This window comes from Podarcis filfolensis (genome assembly GCF_964270895.1).
Source record: "Podarcis filfolensis genome assembly, chromosome: 3".
Classification (NCBI taxonomy): Eukaryota; Metazoa; Chordata; class Lepidosauria; order Squamata; family Lacertidae; genus Podarcis; species Podarcis filfolensis.
This window is the reverse complement of record NC_139606.1, coordinates 120,623,439-120,651,270: the sequence shown is the minus strand read 5'-3', so window position 1 is coordinate 120,651,270 and position 27,832 is coordinate 120,623,439. Positions and strand designations below refer to the sequence as shown.

The following is a 27,832-nucleotide window of genomic DNA, read 5'->3' as shown; positions in this document are numbered from 1 at the left end:
CGCAGGCTACTTGCCACAATGGCCGTACTCTGCCTCCACAGTCAGAGGCAGCGATCCTTCTGGATAGCAGTTCGAATCCTGCTTGCTGGTTTCTGTTTGGTCACGGTGAGAACACGATGCTGGCCTATGCGGGCCATTGACCTGATCCAGCAGCCTCTTTTTACGTTCATATTTGCCAGTACATCGCTGTTAGTGGCAGCTGGCGACATTTCAACTTAGTGGGGCTGCAATTTTTAACTTTCCAATTTTCATTACAATAGGACTTGTGCAGAACCTAATTTAGAAAAGAGTGTCATTACACGCGTGCAGAGTGCCACTGCCTCCTCCTTGCTAAAGAAAGCATCTATTACCCCAATCTCTCAGCAACGAGAGATTCTAGGTTATCCAGGTTTGGTTTCCTTGGAATGAATGTCAGCAGAGACCGCGGTGTCTTTGGGATGTATGGTTTTATCTGCACATGTGTGCAAACTGTGGAAGGGCTCACAGCATTGCCACCCCAGGAGGCCTTGCTTCTCTATTATCCGCAGCTTTGGAGCCAGCACAGAGCAAACAGGTCTCTGTGTCTCCAGCTTCCAGCCTGAATACTGCTTGCAGGTTTCCCAAAATTGTTGGGTTGGCCGCTGTGAGAACAGGATTCTAGACTGGAGCCAGCAGAACTTTTCTTATGTTCTAAGGGTTGTCCTCCTGTACTTTCGACCAGCTTGTCAGCCAATCCAGCTCCTTGCCCATTTGTGAAATTCCAGGGGATGGAAATTTCTTGGGAGTAAGCCCAGTGTTCATAGTGGGGTTTACATCTCGGTAAACGTGCGCAGGATGCTACACCTATGTTTTCTTTTTTTGTGTGGGGAGGCCTTGATGATGGCCTCCATTTATTTATTTACTTACTACATCTTTATGCGTTGTGGGTTAAACCACAGAGCCCAGGACTTGCCGATCAGAAGTTCGGCTGTTCAAATCCCCATGACAGGGTGAGCTCCCTTTGCTCGGTCCCTGCTCCTGCCCACCTAGCAGTTCGAAAGCACATCAAAGTGCAAGTAGATCAATAGGTACCACTCTGGCGGGAAGGTAAACAGCGTTTCCATGTGCTGCTCTGGTCTGCCAGAAGCGGCTTAGTCATGCTGGCCACATGACCCGGAAGCTGTACGCCGGCTCCCTCGGCCAGTAAAGCGAGATGAGCGCCGCAACCCCAGAGTAAGTCACGACTGGACCTAATGGTCAGGGGTCCCTTTACCTTTACCTTGCATCTTTATTTAGCCTGCCCTCCGTCTGTGGTCTCAGACCTGGCTCAGATTCAGGCAAGCCGAAGCTGCTCTTTTAAATATCTGTATCTTGAAAGGAAATCTGTTCAGAGGTTTTGTATTGCCATGTTAGAAAAGAAAACGTCATATGAAATTAGAGAGTTCGCTTGCAGGACCTTCAATCTGGTGAGCAGCCAAGGTTTAGCAACATTCAAGTGCAGAGAGACAGACACAGAGAGAGCGCTCTATTTAACATTTGCAGTAAATCCAGGTTTTGCAATGCACATCTTCCCATGCAGAACAGCAGCTTTGCATAAGGCAGTCCAGGTTTTGCAAGGCGCATCTTCGTTTGCATGCTGAGGGGCAGCCTTGCATAGTGCTTTGCTTCATATTAGAACATTGGTAGCATAGCCGTCAACTTTTCCCTTTTCTTGCGAGGAATCCTATTCGGAATAAGGGAATTTCCCTTTAAAAAAGGGAAAACTTGACAGCTCTGATGGGTAGGCAAACTAAGGCCTGGGGGCGGATCCGGCCCAATCACCTTCTGAATCCAGCCCACAGATGGTCCGGGAATCAGCGTGTTTTTACATGAGTAGAATGTGTCCTTTTATTTAAAATGCATCTCTGGGTTATTTGTGGGACATAGGAATTCGTTCTTTTTTCTTCTTCTGAAAATATAGTCTGGCCCCCCACAAAGTCTGAGGGACAGTGGGCCAGCCCCCTGCTGAAAAAGTTTGCTGACCCCTTTACTAGAACATAAGACGAGCCTGGCTGGATCAGGCCAAAGGGTCACCTCATTCTGCTTCCTGTTCTCACAGTGGCCGACCAGGGCGAGGGAGCCAACGTTTGTCCACCGACAGCTTTCCGGGTCATGTGGCCAGAGTGACTAAACCACTTCTGGTGCAATGGGACACCGTGACGGAAACCAGAGCGCACGGAAATGCCGCTTACCTTCCCACCAGAGCGGCACCTATTTATCTACTTGCACTTTGATGTGCTTTCGAACTTCTAGGTTGGCAGGAGCTGGGACCGAGCAACGGGAGCTCACCCTGTCATTGCGGGGATTTGAACCGCTGACCTTCTGATCAGCATGGATCAAAACGCGAGTCTCTAGTCCAACTATCAAACAATGTGGAGTCTCGGCTGGCTTTCCATATCTCCTCCCCCCAGGAACAATGGGCACACCTCCCTTTTTATCTTTTTATTGCTGCCTACCACACCCCCGTGTATATAATGGGACGCGGGTGGTGCTGTGAGTTAAACCACAGAGCCTAGGACCAGCTGATCAGAATGTCGATGGTTTGAATCCCCATGACGGGGTGAGCTCCTGTTGCTCGGTCCCTGCTCCTGCCAACCTAGCAGTTCGAAAGCATGTCAAAAGTGCAAGTAGATAAATAGGTACTGCTCCAGCGGGAAGGTAAATGGCGTTTCCGTGCGCTGCTCTGGTTCGCCAGAAGCGGCTTAGTCATGCTGGCCACATTACCCGGAAGCTGTACACCGGCTCCCTCGGCCAGTAAAGCGAGATGAGTGCCGCAACCCCAGAGTTGGCCACGACTGGACCTAACGGTCAGGGGTCCCTTTACCTTTACCGCACCCTTGGGCATGCAATGAGATTACGCCACAGCAGAGCCAGAGGGGAAATGCGACAAAAAGCTGGGGGGGCCAAATGTCTCTGATCTCTCCGCTCTTCCTCCTCACCCCAAATGCCTGATTATCAACATCTGTTCCATCCAGGGCCTGCTTGTTTTTCTGAAGGGGAAACGGTTCCCTACAGATTCCCGGGTGATGGCAAACAGGACTCCTGTTGCACACCTGTCTGTGCTGGTGAATTAGAGTTAAAAGCTCTGTCACGGCCTTGATGTCCCGGGCTGTTTATGATCCCGGGAGGCGGTTCCGCCGTCCTGTCGCAATTAATCAGCGCATGTGGCCGCCGCTTGTTCGTTAATGGAACATCCAATTCCTTTTTATCTCTCCAACTCCCCCCCCCCCCAACAACTCCCAGTTCAGGAAACAGCCCTTGCCCGAGTAATTGAATTTGCCAGGTTCGGAATAGCTTATGCACGCAGCCGAGATGAGCAGATACCTGGAGATTTTCCATGACACCTATTTTGGAAAGCTATCTCTTCTTTTTGTTTAAAAGGGAGGCAGCCTATTCTCTTCGTTTCGTGTGTGTTGGGGGGGGGGGATGAGCACAGCAGGGGAAGGAGAGAGAGGCTTTAAAAGGCAACGTTTTGACGCGGAGCTGAAAAATTGCAGTTGACGCAGGGACAGGATCAGCCTTCAGATCACCAACTTCCCCGGTTCCGGGAGACGCGTCCATCAACTTCAATTTCCTCTGGAGCACCCAAATGCACAGCCGTTCTCTCCCCTGCGGTGGAAAAGGATGGCAAAGGCTGCTAAGATGTAAGAAAGGAAGAAGAAGCTGTGGATCAGGCCAATGGCCCATCTAGTGGCCGACCAGATGCCCCAATGGCAAACCAGCAAGCAGGATTCGAACACAGAGCCAGCCCACCTGTGGTTTCCAGAAACTGGGATTCTGGTGGAAGTTGGTTTTTTAAAAAATAGTACAGGAAAATCTGGATGTTGCTTGCCAATTTTCCATTAAAAAAAAAAAAAAGCTCAGAAATGGTGATTTTGCCAAAAAAAAGTGCTCAACAACTTTGGCCAAACAAACAAACAAACTCAACAACTTTTCTGTCCAGATTTTCACTGTTATTTCATGTTATGGTGCATATGAAACAGAGAGAACAACACCAGACAAAAATTAAAAGGGGGAAAACAGAACTTTAAGATAGGCATGTAGAATGAGTCCACTTGCACAGAGGTTAAAATAGCAAAGGCTTTCGACTTTATCAGATTGTACTGTTTCAGATTTGTCGGGCTTGTGCCCTGGTTGCCTTGAAAATGATGCTTTTGCTGTACATGCAATAAAGGAACACCAAATCGAATTAAATGTGCCTGGAGGTTCTAGTCCCTGTCGAAACCTCAGAGGATTCATGATTGTCTCCATAATAGCTCTATTCCAGAGCAAGCACTACCAAGTATCCGGTGTGTAAGTGTATGGGCTTTTTCCCATTGAGTTGTGATTACTGTTTGTGCTGCCAAGATCATACGGTTGCAATTGAAATTATTCAACCCCCCATTGCAAATTGGGTTTATTATCAACATTTGCAGACTTTCGGCTGTTTGCAATGAGGAAATCAAATCAAAGCAATTGAAATGGCTCGATACAACGGATGCTTCAAGTGCCTCCCCCGCCCCCGCCGAATTCAGCTGAAAATGCAATTTATACTGGCTTCTCCAGTCTCACGATTATTCAACCCCTTCATGGCAAACATCTTTCGTCCTTTATAGAGCAGCTATTTTGCTTGCTGCAAACGATTGCAGCCGTACGTAAGACCGATTCTTTTGATGGTATATCTATGTTGGTGTCATCGAAAACACTCAGCTGCATTAATTTCGGATGAGGATGAATAGTTTCCTCGGTGATATTTATAAGCTCTGTCAAAAATGAATTCGGAAAATTTTGCAGCAACCTTTGAATTTGTGTGGCACCGACTGGGCAACACTTTCCAAACTGCTGAGGCAGAAAAGCAGGGTTTTCGCAGACTCCGTTACCTGAAAGGTCCTGCAGGTTGACAGCCGTTGTGTCCAGGCAGCTGTGACTTTTCCATCCGGAAAAAGAACAAATTTATTTGGTATTGCAGCTACAACAGATGGCAGCCGGAGAGCTGGTGTTATTGGGTTTTTAAAGACACTTCACGGAGGGGTCTGCCTCTCCTCCTGGGTACGGCCTAGACTTCCAATTGCATTATAGTGGTACCTTGGTTCCAGTGGCGTAGCGTGGGTTGTCAGCACCCGGGGCAAGGCAAGTAATTTGCGCCCCCTAACCCGTGGATTTGCGCCCCCTAACCCGTGGATTTGCGCCCCCTAACCCATGGATTTGCCCTAACCCCAGATGTTGCGCCCGGTGCGGCCCGCACCCCCTGCACCCCCCACGCTACGCCACTGCTTGGTTCTCAAACTTAATCCGTTCCGGAAGTCCGTTCCAAAGCGTTCCAAAACCAAGGTGAGCTTCCTTAGGTCCCAGGCCCTAAGGAAGTCAGACTATCCTCCGCCAGGGCCAGGGCCTTCTCAGTGATGGCTCCGACCTGGTGGAACACTCTGTCCCATGAGACCAGGGGCCTGCAGGATTTAACTTCCTTCCGCAGGGCCTGTAAGACAGAGCTATTCCACCTGGTTTTCAATTTAAACTTACGTAGCCTGATCTTTTATTCCCCTTCCTTCCCCTTTTATGAAGATTCCCCGCTCTGGGATCCCACAGCTAATTCTCCCCTGGTTCCCTCGCTGGCCCAAGTAGGACCAATTCAGCCAGCTAGCCCTGGGAATTATCTAACTGATTTTTTATTTTTATTGTTATTTATGTTTTTATACTTTATTTTATGCTGCTTTTATAATTAAGTGTTTTAAAGTGTTTTAAATTTGTTGTTAGCCACCCTGAGCCTGGTTTTTGAACCGGGAAGGGCGGGGTATAAATAAAAATTTATTATTATTTATTATTATTATAGAAATAATGCAAAATGGATTAATCCCTTCCGGACTTTTAAAAGACAACCCCTAAAACAGCCATTTAACTTGAGTTTTACTATCTAACAAGACCATAGATCGATAATACGAAAGCAATAAACAATGTACTGCAGTCACATCATCAATAAATCAGTAGTTGAACTGGGTTCCACACAGTCACAAAAACGAAACGAAAAAGAGCCACAAGAACAAAAACACAAAATAAATAGTAAAAACAGACAGACCTCAGTGTAACACTCAAAACGGAAGCGCGGCACTCAAAATGGAGCATGCTCGACTTCCAAAAAAAGTTCGCAAACCAGAACACTTACTTCTGGGTTTGCAGTGTTTGGGTTCCAAGTTGTTTGAGTACCAAGGCGTTTGAGAACCAAGAGGCCACTGTACTGTTCTGCCAAGAGAGCATCGAATCACGGGCATGTTGAGTTGGAAGGGACCCCACAGGGTCATCCATTCCAACCCCCTGCAATCGCAGGCGTTGCTTGTGCCAAGCTAGGAGCCAGAATTCCTGTGATCAGAAAAGCCACCATGCACCACCAGTGAGATAAATGACAACGTGGACTCCTAGGCGTGCATCTACCGTAAAAAAATGTACTTCCAGCTAAGAGTGCAAGCCATGTTGCAAGTCCTCATGCCATGCATAATTTTACAATTCTTATTTATTGCATTTCTATCACCACAGAGCCTAGGGCTTGCCGATCAGAAGGTCGGCGGTTCAAATCCCCGCGAGGGGGTGAGCTCCCGTTGCTCAGTCCCTGCTCCTGCCAACCTAGCAGTTCGAAAGCACGTCAAAGTGCAAGTAGATAAATAGGTACCGCTCCGGCAGGAAGGTAAACGGCATTTCCGTGCGCTGCTCTGGTTCGCCAGAAGCGGCTTAGTCATGCTGGCCACATGACCTGGAAGCTGTATGCCGGCTCCCTCGGCCAATAAAGCGAGATGAGCACTGCAACCCCAGAGTCGGCCGCGACTGGACCTAATGGTCAGGGGTCCCTTTACCTTTTATCCTGCCTTTCTCCCAAGGAGCTCCAGGCGGCATATGTACTTCTCCCCATTTTATCCTCACAACAACAACAGCCCTACGAGGAAGTTTAGGCTGAGTCAGTGGCGTAGCGTGGGGGGTGCAGGGGGGCCGGCCGCACCGGGCGCAACATCTGGGGGTTAGGGTTAGGGGACGCAAATCCATGGGTTAGGGGGCACAAATTACTTGCCTTGCCCCGGGTGCTGACAACCCACGCTACGCCACTCGGCTGAGTGTGAGTGGCCCAAGGTCACCCAGTGAACTTCATGGCCGAGTGTGGATCTTAACCCATGTTGCCTCTTATCACTGCACAGCTAATGGGCTCCATGATCAATGCAGATGGTGACAGCAGTCACGAAATTAAAAGACGCCTGCTTCTTGGGAGAAAAGCAATGACAAACCTAGACAGCATTTTAAAAAGCAGAGACATCACCTTGCCAACAAAGGTCCGTATAGTTCAAGCTATGGTTTTCCAAGTAGTGATGTATGGAAGTGAGAGCTGGACCATCAAGAAGGCTGATCGCCGAAGAATGGATGCTTTTGAATTCTGGTGCTGAAGGAGACTCTTGAGAGTCCCATGGACTGCAAGAAGATCAAACCTTTCCATTCTGAAGGAAATCAGCCCTGAGTGCTCACTGGAAGGACAGATCCTGAAGCTGAGGCTCCAAGACTTTGGCCACCTCAGGAGAAGAGAAGACTCCCTGGAAAAGACCCTGATGTTGGGAAAGATGGAGGGCCCAAGGAGAAGGGGACGACAGGATGAAATGGTGGGACAGTGTTCTCGAAGCTACCAGCATGAGTCTGACCAAACTGCGTGAGGCAGTGGGAGACAGGAGTGCCTGGTGTGCTCTGGTCCATGGGGCCACGAAGAGGCGGACACAACTGAACGACTAGACAACAACAACATATTTGCAAGCTTTGGGTCAGGGCAGAATTTTCAGTTTTTGCTGCTGCGGTTGTTTTTGTTTTTTTTAAATCCTGGGAATAATAAACAGTCCTGTCTTGCGGAGTGCCAGAGAGCTGGCAAAGCCTTTCGGTTCCAGATAGCGAGATGGATGGGTGCTTCGTCACCTCATTAGTCTCGCTCATTAGCAGGGGAGGAGGGGAAGAAGGGCTTTTTCTGCTTTTCCCTGGACAAATTGCCTCCCACCTCCTGATGCCCGGGGTAATTGATGGGGTGCTTCTGCCAGCTGTCTGGGGAAAGAGAGGGCCCAATCCTCGCCTTCTGGGCTCATTAGGAGAGAGAGATCGGTTGGTGCCTGGGGCTGCTCCATTTAGCTTTGTTTAAGAAAGGGGTTTCCAGCCTCTGCTGTTGGAGGGGAAATAATAGATGCTCCCGGTCTCTGAAAGGGACTCCTCTGCTTGCGGAATCCGGAAGGCAGCGAAGGCCTGGAATAATAATAATAATAATAATAATAATAATAATAATAATAATGATAATAATAATAATTTATTATTTATACCCCGCCCATCTGGCTGAGTTTCTCCAGCCACTCTGGGCAGCTTCCAATCGAATGTTAAAAACAATACAGCATTAAATATTAAAAGCTTCCCTAAACAGGGCTGCCTTAAAGATGTCTTAAAGATAATATAGCTGCTTATTTCCTTCACATCTGAAGGGAGGGCGTTGCACAAGGCGGGCGCCACCACCGAGAAGGCCCTCTGCCTGGTTCCCTGTAACTTGGCTTCTCGCAGTGATGGAACTGCCAGAAGGTCCTTGGAGTTGGACCCCGGTGTCTGGGGTGGAGACACTCCTTCAGGTATACAGGACCGAGGCCGTTTAGGGCTTTAAAGGTCAGCACCAACACTTTGTGCTCAGAAACGTACTGGGAACCAATGTAGGTCTTTCAAGACCAGTGTTATGTGCCTCGGCGGCTGCTCCCAATCCCCAGTCTAGCTGCCGCATTCTGGATTAGTTGTAGTTTCCAGGTCACCTTCAAAGGTAGCCCCACATAGAGCGCATTGCAGTAGTCCATGCGGGAGATAACCAGAGCATGCTCCACTCCGTTGAGACAGTCCGCAGTCAGGTAGGGTCTCATCCTGAGTACCAGGTGGAGCTGGTAGACAGCTGCCCTGGACACAGAATTAAGCTGCGCCTCCATGGACAGCTGTGAGTCCAGAATGACCCCCAGGCTGCGCACCTGGTCCTTCAGGGGCACAGTTATCCCATTCAGGACCAGGGAGTCCTCCACACCTGCCCACCCCGTCCCCCAAGAACAGTACTTCTGTCTTGTCAGGATTAATCCTCAATCTGTTGCCGCCATGCAACCTCCAACTGGAATGCAATGGCAAGCTGGGTTGGCTTGCTGCACCTGCAGGCAGACAACTTGCTGAATTTCTTTTTCTCTTCACTCCCTCCAACGTTTCTCCAAGGAAGACAGGGGCATTCTCTTCCACACCAGCAAGCTTCTCCCGCCTTCTGTCTCACCAGAGACATAGATGTCATACAACCATATGCAGTTCATCTGTCCCTTCGAGCCACTCGCAACCTCTCAGCTTAACCTACCTCACAGGATTGTTGTAAAGAAAAAAAAAATGTGCGAGGGAAGGGATAATTTAAAGCACCTTCAGCAGATCAATGGAATGAAATGTTAGCTGTAAGCTGCCTCGAGTTAATAATAATAATAATAATAATAATAATAATAATAATAATAATGATGATGGAAACTGTGAGAATGATCAGGAACATATACAATGGTACCTACATAAGCGTTACATACGCTTCAGGTTACAAACTCCGCTAACCCAGAAATAGTGCTTCAGGTTAAGAAATTTGCTTCAGGATGAGAACAGAAATCGTGCTCCGGCGGCGCAGCAGGAGGCCTGATTAGCTAAAGTGGTGCTTCAGGTTAAGAACAGTTTCAGGTTAAGTACGGACCTCCAGAACGAATTAAGTACTTAACCCGAGGTACCACTGTAAAAAGGTAAAGGACCCCTGACAGTTAAGTCCAGTCGCAAACGACTCTGGGGTTGCGGTGCTCGTCTCGCTTTACTGGCCGAGGGAGTTGATGTTTGTCCGCAGACAGGTTTTTCCACATCATGTGTCCAGCATGACTAAGCCGCTTCTGGCGAAACCAGAGCAGCACACGGAAACGCTGTTTACCTTCCCGCCGGAGTGGTACCTGTTTATCTACTTGCGCTGGTGTGCTTTCGAACTGCTAGGTTGGCAGGAGCTGGGACTGAGCAACAAGAGCTCACCCCGTCACGGGGATTCGAACCGCCAACCTTCTGATCGGCAAGCCCTAGGCTCTGTGGTTTATACCACAGCGCCACCCACATCCCTACACATCAGGAACATACCAGAGAGTAAATCCTATTGAACTCAGTGGGACTTAGGGTTGCAGTGTAAGGCTACACAGTCTTTACCCAGTTACCTGGGAACAAGCTGCATTGAATACAATGGGACTTACTTCTAAGTAGATATGTAAAGGCTTGCAGAGTAAGACTCAGTTTACAATAAAGGAATAAACACCATGCATTTCTTAAAAAAATTGCAGGCTGCTGATGCATTGCATTTAAAGAAATTAAAGTCGATTGTTTAACATTTTCCTTCAAAATTATAGGAAGGGCTTCACCATTTCCTTCATTTGTTGCAGGTGTTTTATTTTTGGTATAAACAGGACTCTGTTTTTGCACCCACATACAAAGGCCATTTTTAATTTTTCTCCAAGACATGGAAGGGGGGGGGGGGGAGGAAAACATTCTGGGCTCAAATCAGAAACCGGAATGTGGCCTCTTAGACCGAAGAGCAAACACGGAACAACTTTTGAGAGATGTTGCTGCGCATTCAGAGCGTGTGGAATCCAGAGACCTTCTCTCAGATCACACCAGAACTCTTTCCGCAAAGAGATTTCTCTCATCTTGAAGAGGGACATGTTTAGGAAGTGGGACCAGACTTGGGGACTAATCCTTGAGTGGCTGGGATTAAGCTGGCAGCAATGAAGGATTATCATTTTTTCAAAAGACAGGGTGTTTCATAAAGGGCTGTGGGTATTTGTTATGTGCCTGGAGCCTTAAAGGTGGAGGGAGGGAGGAAAGGAAGGTGTCTTCTAGCAAAAGCTCCCCCAAGCTGGTGCCTTCCATCAACTTGGATGTCTTTAAAAGAGGAGGAGAGAAATTCATGGAGGAGGAGTGAAGTGAAGGACATGAGGCAGGAGTTGATAATGCAGGTGAGCTGCGTACAGGTGGGCTGCATGCAAGCTGCCGGCCAGCCCTGTGGAGCCTCCTTTTATTGAGACAAATATGCAAACCAGGCAGCTCCATTTTGGGCTGTGACCTTTACACATCTTCCGGTCCCGAGATCGTGGGGTGGTACAAAGTTATTTTGGCACCTGTTTCCACCACGTCATTTTCCCCTTGCACAGTGTATGACGAAGGAGACAAAAGGTCTCAGGGACAAACACGGACACTGGCACCAGAGCCTGCAATAAACCCAGATGCCAACTTTGCTGCCACATACACCCGGACAACACCATTACTGGCCCCAACAACATCACACATACCATCTCGGGACTATTTAATTGCTCATCATCTAACATTGTATATGCAATCAAATGCCAACAGTGTCCTTCAGCTCTCTATATTGGACAAACAGGCCAAACCTTACGCCAAAGAATAAATGGACATAAATCGGACATCAAGAATCACAAGACAGAGAAACCAGTAGGAGAACACTTCAATCTCCCAGGACATTCTATACAAGATCTCAAAGTAGCTGTATTACTACAAAGGAATTTCAGAAATAGACTGGAAAGAGAAGCTGCTGAATTGCAACTCATTACCAAACTTAAAACCATGGAGAGACCTGGTCTGAACAAAGACATTGGATTCTTATCTCATTATACATGACAAAGCCATTTTTCACCTTCTCACCCCTTGCTTTTTCCTGTAAGACCTATTGCAGTTGTTAAGAGTCGTCAACAGGCTCATCACAGCTATCTGCCAATCACCCATTCCCACCACCCTTCTGAGTAATACCCCTCCCCACCTTCTCACTATATAGAAGGATCTGGCAACTTCTGTTTCAGTGTATCTGAAGAAGTGTGCATGCACACGAAAGCTCATACCAAGAACTAACTTAGTTGGTCTTTAAGGTGCTACTGGAAGGAAATTTTTTTTTTTTGTTTTGACTCAGGGACAAAGGTTACAGACAGGACACCGCAGACTACTGAGACCGCAAAAGGTTAGACAGAGGGAACGATGTTCAGACAGCTGTGGCTTGTCTGGGGGTGTGTGTGCCCCGCACCCCAAAGTCACGTGTGCAGGCAGGCAGACTGTGGCTGCCTGCTGGTGGGGAGTGGGCTCCCTCCAGACCCCACTCCCCACTCTGCGATCATCCCTACAGAGGAGAGGGCTCTTGAGGGCTCCTGGCTATGCATTGCCACCACAGTTGGAGGCAGCCGCACTTTTGAACCCCAGTTCCTGGAAACCACAGGAGGGGAGAGTGTTTTTCTTGTCCTTGATTGCTTTGTGGGCTTCCCATAATGCGCTTCTGGTTGGCCACTGTGAGAACAGGATGCTGGCTGAGATGGCCCAGTGGTACGGTTGCCATATTTCAAAAAGTAAAAACCAGGAAGACACCCTGAAAGTTGTTGAGTTGTTTTTTTTACATAAACGCCAATTTTTTTTTTGGCGATTTTTCAATTGACTTGCCTAAGATCCAGGACAAAGCGCTGCCTTTTGGAAATTCCCCTGGACATCAATTCTGCCTTCGAAATCATGGTAATTGTTATGTACTTACCCTGGGCCAGCAGGGGGATACTGTAGATAGTTTTCACTCCGGTCCACATATGCAAATAAGGGATTGAAAGTGACGTTCAGTGATTGGATAGTTACAGAAAGTTGTTACTGTTGCTTTGTAGTTGAGCTCCATATAAGCAGGCTGGCTGAACCCTTCAGTTCAGTTCTGTTCTGGCCTATGAATAAACAAGAATCGCTGTGTCTGATATGTTCACCCACAACTTAACAGTAATCCCTGGTAAAATCTGGACTTACGGCAGCCCTGCCAATGGCCATATAGCTACAGAGATCTTCTCATGTTCCTAAGGGCCTCCTGCACCCGTGAGCTCCCAGAGATATCTGGCTACCCATCGCTGGAAAGAAACAGTGAACCAGAACGAATTTTGATTTGATACAGAAGATCTCTTTCCATGCTGTTTTGTTTTTTTAAAATAATACTGGAACCATCCCCACCCTGTATTTTGACAGGAATGTGTGCATGTTCTTTTAGGGGCAATGGAGTCATTCTCCTTAAAATAGCGCTCCGACGTTAGCCTTCCCAGCTTCGAGAAGGGTGATGTCACCAGGAGGACAATGTCACCAGGGAACTGGGACGCCGGCTTCCGACAAGCTAGCCGGCAAAGGCAAATTGGCAAAGACTGCTGGGAGCTTGCAGCAGAAGTGTGGGGTTGCCTCTGTGTGGCATGCATGGTAGATCTTGGGCAAAGCTTCTACCTGTCACAACAACCTTGAACGGTGGCTCCAGCTCGGCTGGGGAAAAGGATGGTGCAAGATGGAGCTTAGGATCTTGAGTGCGTTTGTGAGTGAGATTGTGCATGCTTATAAACGCTGACAACTGGGAAACACTGGCCTGCGAGCGCTCCAGTTGGAGAGCAGCCTTTACCAAAGGGGTCAAGGGCTTTGAAGACACTCGAACTCAGGACGCAAGGGAGAAACATGCTAAGAGCTAGACTGGTGACTGGGAGCAGACGCCGAGACCACATAACACCGGCCTTGAAAGACCTACATTAGCTCCCAGTACGTTTCCAAACACAATTCAAAGTGTTGGTTGGTGCTGACCTTTAAAGCCCTAAATGGCCTTGGCCCAGTATACCTGAAGGAGTGGCTCCACCTCCATCATTCTGCCCAGACACTGAGGTCCAGCACCAAGAACCTTCTGGCGGTTCCCTCACTGCGAGAAGCCAAGTTATGGGGAACCAGGCAGAGGGCCTTCTCGGTGGTGGCACCCTCCCTGTGGAACGCCCTCCCACCGGATGTCAAAGAGAACAACAACTACCAGACTTTTAGAAGACATCTGAAGGCAGCCCTGTTTAGGGAAGCTTTTAATGTTTGATGTATTATGGTATTTTAATATTTTTTTGGAAGCCGCCCAGAGTGGCTGGGAAATCCCAGCCAGATGGGTGGGTTATAAATAATAAATTATTCTTATTCTTATTCTTATTCTTATTCTTATTCTTATTCTATGAGATGCCAAAATAACTTGGCTAGCCTTGGTTGCCATGCCCCATGCCTGGCGACTGGGACCACAGAACACTGGTCTTGAAAGACCTTCATTGGCTTCCAGTAGGTTTCTGAGGACAATTCAAAGTGTTGGTGTTGACCTTGAAAGCCCTAAATGGCCTCAGTATACCTGAAGGAGCATCTTCACCTCCATCGTTCAGCCTGGACACTGAGGTCCAGCTCCGAGGGCCTTCTGGCGGTTCCCTCACTGCGAGAAGCAAAGCTACAGGGAACCAGGCAGAGGGCCTTCTCGGTGGTGGCTCCCGCCCTATGGAATGCCCTCCCACCGGATGTCAAAGAGAACAACAAGTACCAGACTTTTAGAAGACATATGAAGGCAGCCCTGTTTAGGGAAGCCTTTAATGTTTAACAGACTACTGTATTTTAATACTGTGTTGGAAGCCGCCCAGAGTTGTTGGGTTAGCCCAGCCAGATGGGTGGGGTATAAATAATAAATTATTATTATTATTATTATTATTATTATTATTATTATTCTATGAGATGCCAACATAACTTGGCTAGCCTTGGTTGCCATGCCCCATGCCTGGCGGGCAGCAAGGTGCCTTGGGTCCAAACATCCCTGTTGTAGCCAGAGTCTTTGTTTTTTGTTGATCACTGGCTTGTGGCCTGAGACAAACTGGACCTTTGCCTCCGGAACGAACATCTGAAGAGCAGGTTGCAAAGTGTGTTCCTCTGGTTTTGCTTCCCAGATTTAATAGATGAAATCAGATTCCACCAAGCAGAGCAGAGGCCAGAGTGTGTCTGACCGCCACACAGAGAGAGCTCCACCATCTCGGGAGCAGCGGGGGTTGAGCTGTGATTGCATTAGGCCATCTGGGAAGCAGGAAAGTCAAGCTCTTCGCCTTTTCCCCAGAGCTTCAGACGATGTACACTGGCTGCGCGTCAGGAGGGGGGAGCAGGGCCCACAGCCAGGTCACTGCTGTGAACACATAAGGTCGTAAGAAGAGCTCTGCTGGGTCTTCTTCTTCTTCTTTGGCGATCCCTTGTAGCCAAGTAAGATTGTCTTCCATAAACATGGTTTTAACAATGAGTCCGTAAGTGACTGCGGAGGCCAATTCTGGATCCACACGTCCTTCCACAGTGGGGACATTGGTTTCCGGGCAGGAGTTGATCACGGTGTGGATTTGCCAAGCATGCCTTCCTCTTAGCACGTCTCTCCCTTGCGTCCTGAGTTTGAGCATCTTCAAAGCCCATGACACCTTTGGTGAAGGCTTTTCTCCAACTGGAGCGCTCGCAGGCCAGTGTTTCCCAGTTGTTGATGTTTATACTACATTTTAATTTTTTTTTATAGATTTGCCTTGAGAGAGTCTTTGAACCTCTTTTGTTGACCACCAGCATTACTGAAATATACTCAGAGTCGCAAAGTGATTTCATGCTCTTTATTCAGCTCATAGTGGTGAGGAGGAATGAATGAAAGTCCCCTCAAGGTATCTGCTTTATATACATTATTTACACAATGGGCTGCACATGATTGGCTAATTCCGGAATTCTACTGTAAGCCAATCAGGTTGTGGATTCACTTCTATCTGGAGCATGATTGGGTGGTTCCTGCCAACCAATCATACTGCTGCATTGTTCTAGGACCAATCAGACTGCTGCATTCTGGATCCTCTTGTTCTAGGACCAATCAGACTGCTGCATTCTGGATCCTATTGTTCTAGGCCCAATCAGACTGCTGCAGTTTGGATCCTATTGTTCTAGGACCAATCAGACTGCTGCATTCTGGATCCTCTTGTTCTAGGACCAATCAGACTGCTGCATTCTGGATCCTATTGTTCTAGGACCAATCAGACTGCTGCATTCTGAATCCTATTGTTCTAGGACCAATCAGACTGCTGCAGTTTGGATCCTATTCAACTCAGTACATAACAATTACGCTTTCCATTTTTAAGTTCAGAATAGAGTAGTTGCTTTGGAAGACGATCATCAGGCATCCGCACAACATGACCAGTCCAACAAAGTTGATGTTGAACATTCTTAATCTCAGGGTTGTAGGTTTGAGCCCACCTTGGGCAAAAAAGTTCCTGCACTGGGGGGGGGGGGGACACACAAGATGACTCTCATGGTCCCTTTCAACTCTACCATTCTATGATTCTATGAATCTCAGCTAAAAGAATGCAGGAATCACATTAATCTAGGGCTACCAGATGTCTCCGGGTCCCGGGGACAGTCCCCGGATTTGCAAATCTGTCCCCAGACAAATTCCATCCCCGGAATGTCCCCAGATTTGCAAATCTGTCCCAGAGAAACGTGGCAGCGGCAGCCTCAGCAGCCCAGAGCCAGCCTGGTAGCGCAATTGGCTCTGGCTGGCTTCAGGAGCTGTTCGCTGCCACCGCCACTGCCACTGCTGAAGGGGAACCAGGGACGTCCGGCGGTACAGATCTCCTGCCCCCTTCCCCCTTTGTTTTGACAGATCGGGGGAGGCTTGGGAGTCACAGGCAGGTGGCCGTTGCCCAGGAGGGGTGCAAGGTGCACAGTTTCTCTGCCAGGCATGGTGCAAACCCCTTCTTTCACACCCTGTGAATGGGGTAACTGTGCCCCTGAAGGACCAGGTGCGCAGCCTGGGAGTCATTCTGGACTTACAGCTGTCCATGGACGCACAGGTTAATTCTGTGTCCAGGGCAGCTGTCTACCAGCTTCGTCTGCCTGCAGATGCACCAAGCCAGGCCTGCTTGCCATTGCATTCCGGTTGGAGGATGGATGGTGGCCAACAAATTGAGGTTGTATCCTGACAAGACAGAAGTACTGTTTTTATGGGACACGGGGCTGGCGAGTATGGAGGACTCCCTGGTCCTGAATGGGGTAACTGTGCCCCTGAAGGACCAGGTGCGCAGTCTGGGAGTCATTTTGGACTAAAATTCTCCATGGAGGCGCAGGTCAATTCTGTGTCAGGGCGGCTGTCTACCAGCTCCATCTGGTACGCAGAATGAGACCCTCCCTGCCTGCAGACTGTCTCGCCAGAGTGGTGCATGCTCTGGTTATCTCCCGCTTGGACTACTGCAATGCGCTCTATGTGGGGCTACCTTTGAAGGTGACCCGGAAACTACAACTAATCCAGAATGCGGCAGCTAGACTGGTGACTAGGAGCAGCCGCCGAGACCACATAACACCAGTCTTGAAAGACCTATACTGGCTCCCAGTACGTTTCCGAGCACAATTCAAAGCGTTGGTGCTGACCTTGAAAGTCCTAAATGGCCTCGGTCCAGTAGACCTGAAGGAGCGTCTCCACCCCCATTGTTCAGCTGGAACACTGAGATTCAGCGCCGAGGGCCTTCTGGCGGTTCCCTCCCTGCGAGAAGTGAGGTTACAGGGAACCAGACAGAGGGCCTTCTCGGTAGTGGCGCCCGCCCTGTGTAACGCCCTCCCTTCAGATGTGAAGGAAATAAGCAGCTATCTTATCTTTAAAAGACATCCTGTTTAGGGAGGTTTTTAATATTTAATGCTGTATTGTTTTAACACTTGATTACAAGCTGCCCAGTGTGGCTGGCCAAACTCAGCCAGATGGGCGGGGTATAAATAATAAATTATTATTATTATTATTATTAGGAACCTGAACAGGTAATTGTGAAGGAACCACATGTTTGCGTGCTGTCTGGAAGCAGACCCTGTCAAAGAAATACGTACACCCTCGGAACTCCCCGCCACTTGAGCAAGACGAGCAGCCTATTTTTGTGACTATCACGAAAGCCCAGCTTCTTTTCAGAGACTGAAATGACAACATTCAGCCAGTTGGGTCGGGATGAGAGACAGCAGATGCCTTCAAGACACATTCTCTGGTATGTTAATGGAAATCAACTGTGATCGTGGCAGATCATATAAATAGCTTGCCCCCAAGGGCACAGCGTGTGTGCATTTATAGCATTTAAGGTCAGCATGCGGTGCAAAAGCCCCTCTCAGCCTGTCCCTGCAAGACTGCAGAAACTGGAGAGTTGCCCCCAGTTATTATGAATAACCCTATTTGAATCAGACTATGTTGGGTGAAATCGTCTTTTAAGAGCTTAGGGTACATCGGCTGGAGATCTAAAAATAGATATGAGATGGGTTACTGATACTCTGTGCCAGGCAAATCAGTCAGGACTGTGGGTCCTGGGCTACCCTGACCTGATGGCAGATGCCATTCCAGACAGGGAATTGTGGAATTGCAGAACTGAAAGGGACCCCTAAGGGCCATCTAGTCCAGCCCCCTGCAATGCAGGAACCACAGCTGGAGAATCCCTGGCAGGGGCCACCCAGTCCCTGTTTTGTTGTTGTTGTTGTTGTTGTTGTTGTTGTTGTTGTTGTTTAGTCGTTTAGTCGTGTCCGACTCTTCGTGACCCCCTGGACCAGAGCACGCCAGGCACTCCTGTCTTCCACTGCCTCCCGCAGTTTGGTCAAACTCATGCTGGTAGCTTCGAGAACACTATCCAACCATCTCGTCCTCTGTCGTCCCCTTCTCCTTGCGCCCTCCATCTTTCCCAACATCAGGGTCTTTTCCAGGGAGTCTTCTCTTCTCATGAGGTGGCCAAAGTCTTGGAGCCTCAGCTTCAGGATCTGTCCTTCCAGTGAGCACTCCGGGCTGATTTCCTTCAGAATGGAGAGGTTTGATCTTCTCGCAGTCCATGGGACTCTCAAGAGTCTCCTCCAGCACCAGAATTCAAAAGCATCCATTCTTCGGCAATCAGCCTTCTTTATGGTCCAGCTCTCACTTCCATACATCACTAATGGGAAAACCATAGCTTTAACTATACGGACCTTTGTTGGCAAGGTGATGTCTCTACTTTTTAAGATGCTAGTCCCTGTTTAAAAACCTCAAATGAAGGAGGAAATTAAGAAATTTTGGATAGTAGTACATGAAGAACTAAAGAAGATGTTGAAAATATCAGTAACAAAGAAACCAGAGACATATCTCCTTGGATTGATAGATGAAGAGATACCACGGGGGGGGGGGGAGAATTTTTCTATATGCGAGTACAGCTGCTAGAATAGTGATTGCTGCTAGGTGGAAGTCACAAACTATACCCACAAAGGAGGAATGGATTTGTGAACTAAATGAATATTTAATCTTGGCAAAATTAACTGCTATAATAAGAAACCGGTCAAATCAAAAATTAAAAAAGGAGTGGAAATGTTTTGATGAATATATGGCAAAATATTGCTCCAAAAAAGATATGCTAATATGCCTAGATTAAAATGTGAAGTACTGGATGGAAGAAAAATTAGTAAGGAAAGATCATAAGAATATATAGATGATTTGAGAAGGTTGTAGAATGCAAAGATTATTGTAAATTGTATAATGTGGAGGAAATCGAGTGGGGGTGGAGGGAAGTGGGAGGAGAAAAGAATAATATGATGGACTGAGGAAATAGAAATGTAAATTTATGGGGGGATGGGGAGGCAATGGTGTTGGCTTTGGTACATCTGTATTGTAAAGTAAAAACCGTTTGCTCAGGCTCGCTAAAACCTCTATAATAGCTATCCTGGTAATTTCCCCTTATTCCCTCATAAAATAGAAGAGACGACACAGTCTTTTACAAAAGTATAAAAAGAGTTTACTCACATTCTGCTCACAATCAGATCCCAGAAGGCAGACTTAAGCTTAATGAAGAAATATACATTTGGAATCTATCTCATAAGAAGACAGTCCCTTTGTCCTCTCTTGGCTGGGAGCCAAGAGGGCATCTTTCACTCAGTAGATGTTGCTTCTTCGATGCATGTAGTCAAAGAGAGAGAGATGGCTGCCCTGCCCTGTGCTGTTGTCGTTACCTGCACAGGTGAGGCCACGCCCACCTCTAGTCACATGCAGAGGAAGTCTGTCCCAGCCCAGAAGGAAACAGGAAGTTTACCTGCTGGCTGGACAAACATTCCTCCCCATGTGTAACCATGTTCACTCTAGGAATGTTGTACCTGACTGCTCTTGTGTTTCACATCCCACAGCTTGGAGATGGCTCTCATATCTCCTCTCAGTCTCCTCTTTTCTAGGCTCAACATCCCCAGCTCCTTCAACTGTTCCTCATCAGGCTTGGCTTCTAGACCCCTGATCATCTTGGTCACTTTTCTCTGTCAATATCTCCTTCATTTGAGGTTTTTTCTGTTTTTGTGTTTTACTTTTCTTTTTTATTTATTTCTTTTTTCTTTTTTATTGGTTTTCACTGGAGCACGATTTCTGTTCTCATCCTGAAGCAAAGTTCTTAACCCGAGGTACTATTTCTGGGTTAGCAGAGTCTGTAACCTGAGGCGTCTGTAACCTGAAGCGTATGTAACCCGAGGTACCACTGTAGTTGTTTATTTCTTTGACATCTGATGGGAGGGCGTTCCACAGGGCGGGTGCCACCACCGAGAAGGCCCTCTGCCTGGTTCCCTGTAACTTCGTTTGTCCGGGCTGAAAGATTGGGATAGAGATGCTCCTTCAGGTATACTGGGCTGAGGCCATTTAGGGCTTTCAAGGTCAGCACCAACACTTTGAATTGTGCTCGGAAATGTACCTGGAGCCAATGTAGATGCAGAAATATGCAGCTGTCCCATACAGGGATTGAACCTGCAACCTTGACGTTATCAGCACTATGCTCCAACGAACTGAGTGATCCAGGATGATGATGATATATATATATTATACCTCGCTTTTTCCCCTGACAGGGACACAAGGCACCTTACAGATCAGATCAGAACAGCTAAAATCACTGAAAGGTAACAACCATTTAAAAACTACTAAACATTAATAGAATTAAAACTATCTATCATCTATCTATCTATCTATCTATCTATCTATCTATCTATCATCTATCTAATTAAGAACATACCAGTAATTACAATAAATAGTGTCAGCCCTTTCATTAAAAACCCAGCCAGGTGGGTGCGGTAATAATAATAATAATAATAATAATAATAATAATAATAATAATAATAAAAAATTAATAATAATTGCAGGGGGTTGGACTAGATGATCTTCAGGGTCCCTCCCAACTCTACAGTTCTATGATTCTCTTCCCCCCTATCATTGCATCAATGGCTTGTTGCAGAATAAACCACTGAAAAGCAAAGCAAAACAAAACACAGGCTCATGCAATAAGCATTTCCTGCTTTGTAACCGCAAAATGTGCAGTCTGACCCATTACCTCCCTTTTCATAATGAATATTGAGCTTTGCACATGATAACAGGTTCTAAAATCCCTAGGAGCAGCTGATTTTGCGGGGACGGTATCAGAGCAAGCGTTCTATACTGCAACGGCAAAGGACACTCCCGGCTGCATCTGCACGCTTGCAAACAGGTAGACCTGCCTCTGCAAACTGTCGTAGATACGGAAAAAACCCTGCAAATGAGAGGAAAGAGAAGAATGTTCCTGCGCAGGCAAACATCTCATAACGCTGGTCTGCTTTAGACAGGTAATTACAAGGCAGATCATCAGGCACCATGCAGATTGACTAAAGCTTGCTTGCGCATATGGTTGGACCTGTGGGAAACAAGGAGGAGAGCGCAGAAGGAGGCAGCCAGCCAGCCGGCTGAATGAGTTTTGCATGCGCAGAGCACAGAATTCAGCAGCGGCTCCCTGTAACACAGCAAAGCGCGACACACGTACAAGCACAGCCGCTCAGTCCCAGTTGCGGGAACAAACATCAAATGCTTCTCACGAGCACAAGAGGGGAGCTTATCCTGCTGCGCCGTTAGGAAAACAATCGGAGCCAAAGATCTGCGCAAAGTTTGCTCATGTTCCAGAAACTGCAAGAGGTGAAACAGGATTGAAATCATCATCATAATTTTATTTCTATGCTGCCTTTCCTTAGTTAATGCTCAATGCGGCTTACAACATGACAAGATTGACATAAAATAAAAAAAATCCTTCCAGTAGCACGTTAGAGACCAACTAAGTTTGTTATTGGTATGAGCTTTTGTGTAAGTGTACATGCACACGAAAGCTCATACCAATAACAAACTTAGCTGGTCTCTAAGGTGCTACTCTGGATGTGGGTGGCGCTGTGGGTTAAACCACAGAGCCTAGGGCTTGCCGATCAGAAGGTCAGCAGTTCGAATCCCCGCGACGGGGTGAGCTCCCGTTGCTTGGTCCCTGCTCCTGCCAACCTAGCAGTTCGAAAGCACGTCAAAGTGCAAGTAGATAAATAGGTACCACTCTGGCGGGAAGGTAAACGGCGTTTCTGTGCTCTGCTCTGGTTCGCCAGAAGCGGCTTAGTCCTGCTGGCCACATGACCCGGAAGCTGTACGCCGGCTCCCTCGGCCAGTAAAGCAAGATGAGCACTGCAACCCCAGAGTTGGTCATGACTGGACCTAATGGTCAGGAGTCCTTTAAGGTGCTACTGGAAGGAATTTTTTTTATTTTGTTTTGACTATGGCAGACCAACACGGCTACCTACCTGTAACAAGATTTAAATAATTACCAACATAACAAAAGTCATAAACAATAAATAAAGCACGTCAAAAAGCACACAACCAAATGGAAAACAATTTCAGTCCTGCTGTTTAAGACAACGCATTGTTTCTGCTACTTGTCGACTTGCAGTTTATGGGAAGAATAATCTCCTGATGATCACCAGCAGGTTATTCTTCCCATAAACTGCAAGTCGACAAGTAGCAGAAACCATGCATGATCAGCAGGAGGGAACTCCCTTTGAACAGTCCTGTCTTGACACTGGTAGGTCAAAATAATGGCTGGGTGTCAGACAAACTCCATCCGTTCCAACGCTATCATTCTATTGTTCAGGGTGGGGGAGACACCCCCAAGGAACATTTGACTACAGCCCTGCCCCTTCTCCATAATCACGTCACTGAGGAAGGAAAAACATAAAACTGTTGAGCTGGATGGGACTCCAAGTGCAAGGGACCCTTTGCAATGAAGGAACCACACCAGAACTGTGTATTGATTTATTTATTACATTTTATATACCACTTGATTGTTAAAAAACACACAAACCCTGTGACTAATAGGACTTTGCAGGATTGGGGCCTTCCTAAGTTTGTTCTGAAGAGGCAAGGCGCGGCCGCACAGGTGAGGCCAATTGGTAACTCACAGCACCTGGTGGCAAGAGCTGGGAAGGGATATAAGGTTAGCATTTTCCCTTCGGCTCTTTGCCACAGCAACACATTCTCTGCGTTGCTTCTTGATCCTCGGACCCCTGACTTCGTGACTACTTGCTTCTTGATCCTCGGACCCCTGACTTCGTGACTCCTTGCTTCCTGACCCTCAGACCCCTGACTTTGTGACTCCTTGCTTCTTGATCCTCAGACCCTTGGCTTTCTGACTCCTGGCTTCTGGACCCCTATTCCTGCTCCCACCCCGCCATCTTGTCCCCGGTCCCGACGTCACCTGCCGGGATTTCGATCACCCGTGAACCAGACCGTGACAGTCATCATTTCCTTTCTTGTCCTTTGAATCTGTTGGTTCGGGTTCTCCCTGCTGGAGCAGCAGAAACCAAGCTTGTTCTAACTTCCTGGTGACAGCTCTCTAGATATCTGAAGATGGCTCTCATCTGTCACATCTCAGTCTTCTCTAGACACCCCCAGATCCCTCGACCATTCCTCATAAGTCTTGGTTTTCAGGCCATTTATCATCTTGGTTGCCCTCCTCCCCCCTCGTTCCAGTTTGTCAATATCCTTCTTAAACTGGGATGTCCACAGTTGGTGGGGTGTCCAGTTGTGGTCTGACCAAGTTAGAATAGAGCGGCACTAGGACTCCTTCTGACTCGGACACCAGACTTCTGTTGATGCAGCTGAGAATGGCCTAAACTAACTTACTTACTTTCTGCTGCATCACACTGTAGACTCATGTTCAGCTTGTGCGCCCATAAGACCCCTAGATCCTTTTCATATTATCTTCTGGCAAAGCCTAAGGATGCAGGTGGCACTGTGGATTAAACCACAGAGCCTAGGGTTTGCCGATCAGAAGGTCGGTGGTTTGAATCCCCGCGATGCGGTGAGCTCCCGTTGCTCGGTCCCTGCTCCTGCCAACCTAGCAGTTCGAAAGCACGTCAAAGTGCAAGTAGATAAATAGGTCCCGCTCCGGCGGGAAGGTAAACGGTGTTTCCGTGCGCTGCTCTGGTTTCGCCAGAAGCGGCTCAGTCATGCTGGCCACATGACCCGGAAGCTGTACGCCGGCTCCCTCGGCCAATAAAGCGAGATGAGCGCCGCAACCCCAGAGTCGGCCACGACTGGACCTAATGGTTAGGGGTCCCTTTACCTTTATATATATAGAGAGAGAGAGCGAGAGAGCGAGAGAGAGAGACCGACCGCTAGGAAGGTGCTGGTTGGACTTTTCTGCACCCAGGCAGTTCCCCACCCCCCGAAAAACACCCCCAGGCTGGCCTTGACGATGACAAACCTGCTTCCAGGAGCTCACAGTGACCGCCCCCCCCCCTCATGGAAAAGAAAACCCTTCCACACAATTCTTTGGCAACAGCCTCGGGGACAAAAGCTCTCTTCCCACGACAGGTGCTGCAGTCTCCCTTCCATGCCTGGAACCAGCCTGGGCTTGTTCCATGGAAATTTTGGGAGCTGGCCAGGATGCTGAAAGCCCTCGGCCCCCTGTGTGGTGGGGGCAGCTATTTTTTGCTTTCTCTCTGGCCCCCCTCCCTCCGGCAGCCAGCTGCTTCTCTTGTGGCCAGGACGCTGGCACGGGACAGACAATTCTCAGCCTGTTTGTGTCCCCGTTTTCCAGAGGAAATCTGAGCAGGGCAGGCCTGCCAATAAAACACAATAATTTGCCAGCCGGGTGCCTATATTTAGACGCCTGACAGGTGGTGGGGGTGGGAAGAGCACGGGAGCCAAATTCGAGCCCTGCCCCTCCGAGGGGAGCAGCGGCTACGAGGCCTCGCTGCCACCCCAGCGATCAAGAGGATGGAGAAATTCATGGAAGAGGAGAGAGCCATCAATGACTCCTAGCCCCGAATGGCTATGTTCTGCCTCCACAGTTGGAGGCAGTGGTGCTTCTGAAAGCTCATTGCTGGAAACCACAGCAGGGGAGAATTGCTCCTGTGTTCGAATCCTGCTTGTGGGGTTTCCACTGGGGTGTCCAGTTGGTCGCTGTGAGCAGAGGATGCTGGACTAGATGGGCCTTTGCCCTGATCCAGAAGGTTCTCTTTGTTCTTATTACTTGTTGTTGTTTAGTCGTTTAGTCGTGTCCGCCTCTTCGTGACCCGCTGGACCAGAGCACGCCAGGCACTCCTGTCTTCCACTGCCTCCCGCAGTTTGGTCAGACTCATGTTTGTAGCTTTGAGAACACTGTCCAACCATCTCGCCCTCTGTTGTCCCCTTCTCCTTGTGCCCTCCATCTTTCCCAACATCAGGGTCTTTCCCAGGGAGTCTTCTCTTCTCAGGATCTGTCCTTCCAGTGAGCACTCAGGGCTGATTTCCTTCAGAATGGATACGTTTGATCTTCTTGCAGTCCATGGGACTCTCAAGAGTCTCCTCCAGCACCAGAATTCAAAAGCATCCATTCTTTGGTGATCAGCCTTCTTTATGGTCCAGCTCTCACTTCCATACATCACTACAGGGAAAACCATAGCTTTAACTATACGGACCTTTGTCAGCAAGGTGATGTTTCTGCTTTTTAAGATGCTGTCTAGGTTTGTCATTGCTTTTCTCCAAAGAAGCAGGCGTCTTTTAATTTTGTGGCTGCTGTCACCATCTGCAGTGATCATGGAGCCCAAGAAAGTAAAATCTCCCCTTCATGGATCACTGCCTTGCCGTGGCGAAGGGGCTTGAATAACTCAGAGAAGCTATGAGCTATGCCATACAGCGCCACCCATGATGGACTGGTCATAGTGGAGAGTTTTGACCAAACGTGATCCACCTGGAGCAGGAACTGGCAAGCCACTCCAGTATCCCTGCCAAGAAAACTCCATGGACAAAGACAACTGGGATAATGGAATGTGGCTAATAATAATACTACTAATAATGGTTTTATTTATATGCTGGCCATTTGACTGAGTTTCCCCAGCCACTCTGGGCAGCTCCCAACAAAATATTAAAAACACAATAAAACCTCAAACGTTTTAAAAAAACTTCCATCTGCAGGGCTGCCTTCTAAAAGTCAAATAGTTGTTTGTTTCCCTGACATCTGATGGGAGGCTGTTTGCTGGGGCGCAGAATTTGGGCGCCTGTGGAGCCACAAGACGAAGCCACCCAGATCACAGTAAACTCTGGTCTTTTGGACTGAGGTGCATGGAAGCAGATTCTGCTTGCAGCTGCGTGACATTTGGTGACGGATGAGCACACGTTGCTCTTTGCTGCGAAATAGTTGACAAGGTTCAGCCCGAGAAAGGGCTGCATTTTAGCAGCTGCAGTCCTGCAAATGGCGCAGGCAGCATCAGCCTGGAGAATGCAGCTGTTCTCTGCACCTGTGAGTCGCCTCTGGTCAGGTTTCAAGGCTGCAGGGAGAACTAGATGGGCAGCTTTCAAAGAAGATTAGGTGAATTCATGGAGGAAGAGAAGGCTACCAAGGACTGCTAGCCACAATGGCTATGAGGACGCAGGTGGCGCTGTGGTCTAAACCACTGAGCCTCTTGGGCTTGCCGATCGGAAGGTCGGTGGTTCGAATCCCAGCGATGGGGTGAGCTCCCGTTGCTCTGTCCTAGCTCCTGGCAACCTAGCATTTCGAAAGCATGCCAGTGCAAGTAGATAAATAGGTACCACTGTGGCAGGAAGGTAAATGGCATTTCCGTGTGCTCTGGTTTCCGTCACAGTGTCCCGTTGCGCCAGAAGCGGTTTAGTCCTGCTGGCCACATGACCTGGAAAGCTGTCTGTCTTTTTCTTTGGCGATCACTCGTAGCTGAGTAAGATTGTATCCATGAACACGATCTTAACAGTGAGTCCCTAAGTGACTGTGGAGGCCAATTCTGAACCCACACGTCCTTCCACAGTGGGGACTTTGGTTTCTGGGCAGGAGTCGACCACAGTGTGGATTTGCCAAGCGTGCCTTCCTCTTAGTACATTTCTCCCTTGTGTCCTGAATTAGAGTGTCTTCAAAGCCCATGACACCTTTGGGAAAGGCTGTTCTCCAACTGCAGTGCTCACAGGCGAGTGTTTCCCAATTGTTAGTGTTTATACCACATTATTTTTTTAGATTTGCCTTGAGACAGTCTTTAAACCTCTTTTGTTGACCACCAGCGTTACGCTTTCCATTTTTAAGTTCGGAATAGAGTAGTTGCTTTGGAAGACGATAACCAGACATCTGTCTGCGGACAAACGCCAGCTCCCTCAGCCTGAAAGCGAGATGAGCGCCGCAACCCCATAGTCACCTTTGACTGGACTTAACCATCCAGGGGTCCTTTACCTTTACCTTTCTCTGCTTCCATGGTTGGAGACAGCAATTCTTCTGAACCCCAGCTACTGGAAACTACGTATAGTGTGGAATGCGAAACACAAGAGCAGTCAAGTACAACATTCCTGGAGTGAACATGTTTACACATGGGGAGGAATGTTTGTCCAGCCAGCAGGTAAACTTCCTGTTTCCTTCTGGGCTGGGACAGACTTCCTCTGCATGGGACTAGAGGTGTGCGTGGCCTCACCTGTGCAGGTAACGACAAAAGCACAGGGCAGGGCAGCCATCTCTCTCTCTTTGACTACATGCATCGAAGAAGCATGTTTTTGGGGGACAGGGGGCGGGCTGGTGTGGAGGACTCTCTGGTCCTGAATAGGGTAACTGTGCCCCTGAAGGACCAGGTGCGCAGCCTGGGAGTCATTTTGGACTCACAGCTGTCCATGGAGGCGCAGGTCAATTCTGTGTCCAGGGCAGCTGTCTACCAGCTC

At 48.2% G+C, this 27,832-nt stretch overlaps 1 long non-coding RNA gene across 1 annotated transcript in view; it reads left to right on the top strand.

Annotated features, from left to right (window-relative positions):
- The first annotated feature begins 1,391 nt into the window (after window positions 1–1,391).
- LOC310758934 overlaps window positions 1,392–27,832 on the top strand; it is a 218,859-nt gene continuing 192,418 nt past the window's right edge. The window contains exon 1 of the long non-coding RNA XR_014546110.1: window positions 1,392–1,738. This is a non-coding gene — a long non-coding RNA (uncharacterized lncRNA). The remainder of the gene's footprint in view (window positions 1,739–27,832) is intronic.